Source organism: Nomascus leucogenys, unplaced genomic scaffold (assembly GCF_006542625.1).
Source record: "Nomascus leucogenys isolate Asia unplaced genomic scaffold, Asia_NLE_v1 000898F_73071_qpd_obj, whole genome shotgun sequence".
Lineage (NCBI taxonomy): Eukaryota > Metazoa > Chordata > Mammalia > Primates > Hylobatidae > Nomascus > Nomascus leucogenys.
Window position 1 is genome coordinate 51,170 of NW_022096610.1, and position 2,541 is coordinate 53,710.

The following is a 2,541-nucleotide window of genomic DNA, read 5'->3' on the forward strand; positions in this document are numbered from 1 at the left end:
GCTGCTGATGGGTTGGGTTGCCTCCATCCCTTATCTTTAACTAAAGTCTTGAACTCTCAGTAAATTAATAGGCTGGCGGAGAAAACCCCTTTTTAGTTAGGCAGTACCGTAGTGTGAAAACTCTGGTCTTAGACATGGTGTTTAGTATGCATTGCAGATAATTAGTGTATCAGATATATGGATTGACTGAATATTCTGCCGAATTGACTAAATTGGTCTGTGTCATTCCCCAGTGACATGGAGCCACTGTTCCTCTCTCACCTCTTCGCCTTTGGGTTCTGTTAAAGGAGGGTATCCTGGCAGCATTCCCCATGCCACAGATGGATGGGTTTACAATCCATGGATCTCTTTTTGACTTAAAAGACATCAGCTCTGGTGCTTGCTGTGGCAGCACATATACTAAAATTGGAACAATACAAAGAAGATTAGCATGGCCCCTGCACAAGGATGACATGCAAATTCATGAAGCATTCCATATTTTTCCAATTAAAAACAACAGGCAGGGCGCAGTGGCTCATGCCTATAATCCTAACACTTTGGAAGGCTGAGGTGGGCAGATCACTTGAGGCCAGGAGTTCAAGACTAGCCTGGCCAACATGGTGAAACCCCATCTCTACTAAAAATACAAAAAAAAAAAAAAAAAATTAGCCAGGCGTGGTGGTGGGTGCCGGTAATCCCAGCTACTCAGGAGGCTGAAGCAGGAGGATCACACCACTGCACTCCAGCCTGGGCAACAGAGGGAGACTCCATCTAAAAAAAACAAAAAAATTAAAAACAAACAAACCATATTAACTCTGGGATGTGGGCCATACCTTAATGGACATCAGCCACATGATTTTGTTTCCAGAAAGATGGTTCAGAACAGAGATACTGGCCAGGCATGGTGGTGTATGCCTGTAATCCTATCACTTTGTGGGGCCAAGGCAGGTAGATGACTTGAGCCCAGGAGTTCAAGAACAGCTGGGCAACATGGCGAAACCTCTTCTCTAATAAAAATACAAAAAATTAGCCAGGTGTAGTGGCATGTGCCTGTAGTCCCAAATACTTGGGAGGCTGAAGTGGGAGGATCACTTGAGCTTGAGGAGGCGGAGGCTGCAGTGAGCTGAGATCATGCCACTGCGCTCCAGCCTGGGTGACAGAGTGAGACCTTGTCTCAGAAAACAAAACAAAATAAAGTATTCTTGGAAAAGCTAACACGAGAAAGTGTTAATGGGAGGACATGTGTAAACATAGTCAATCAATAATCCTTCCACAGTATTTGATATGTCTAATCCTTACTAAAATATCATGAACCAATTGTAAATCTACATTTTAAGAAAGATTTGGAGAGCTCAGAGAAGACAGAGTGATTGAACAGGTGCTGTATTGGTATATGAGGGAAGGTTAAAGGTTGGGGTTGTTCCACTGGTAAAAGGGAAGGCTGGGAGCCAGGGGTGGGGGTGGTGGGGGGTGCGGGTGGTGGTCACAAATGACTTCAAGCATTTGGAAGGTTAAAATAAGGCCCCTAACCACTTTTTGTTTGTTTTTTAGAGACAGGGTTTCACTGTGTTGCCCAGGCTGGAATGCAGTGGCTATTCACAGGCATGGTCATAGCGCATAGCCCCAAATTCCTGGGCCCAAGCAATCCTCCTGCCTTAGCCTTCCAAAGTTTTTGCTGGGATTAAAGGTGTGAGCCACTGGGCCCAGCCTAATGTTATGAATTTCTTGGGTTTCTTTTCAGAGATAGCCTATCAACATACAAGCAAATATATATTTTTTTCTTTCCCTCTCCTTCTACCCCCTACCTCCCACCTGTTTTTTACACAGTTGCTTGTGTTTTACACTTTCCAATGTATCATGGCAATTTTCCCTGTCAGTATAAATATCTTCCTTTTAAAGGACTGACTAATATTCCATTGTATAGTGGAGCGTAATTTATTTCACTGGCCTCCTTCTGATGGACATGTGAGGCTAACCTTTTGTTAATACAAAAAAGATTGCTATTAATATTCTTGAAGACACATCATTTTCCACATATGTATATATGAATAGGATAAATATCTAGTTACAATGTTGAATCAAAGGGTATGTCTATATGTCATTTAAAAAATGATTTGTTTTTCATTGTGGTAAAAAAACACATCATAAAATTTACTATCTTAACCATTTTTACATGTACAGTTAGTATCAAGTGCACTATTATTGCACATGTACATTTATCATTTTGACAAACATTGCCAAATTGCCCTCCATGGCGACTGTACCTATTTATCTGTTTACTAATATCATATGAGAGACGGCCCCTCATGTAGATAGTATTGAAAAGTAGAGCACCTGTGTGTGATAACTAGGAGGTGACATAGCAGAGAGGAAGAGGCACAGCTTCTGGAATCTAATTCTAGATCTGATGATGACCAGCTGTGTGTACTCTTAGGTATTACTTTAATTCTCTCAGGTTTAGTTTTTTCCTAACCTCATAGAGTTGTCAAGTTCTTGACTATTCACAATAGTCAAGAAAGAAATGGAAACAAACCAAATGTCCATCTGTGGATGAATAGATAA

At 41.4% G+C, this 2,541-nt stretch overlaps 1 non-coding gene across 1 annotated transcript; it reads left to right on the forward strand.

The window, feature by feature from the left end:
* Positions 1-375: 375 nt before the first annotated feature.
* LOC115834001 lies at positions 376-482 on the forward strand. Its single transcript, XR_004029160.1, has one exon. It is a non-coding gene; the product is annotated as a U6 spliceosomal RNA (small nuclear RNA).
* The last annotated feature ends 2,059 nt before the right edge of the window (positions 483-2,541 follow it).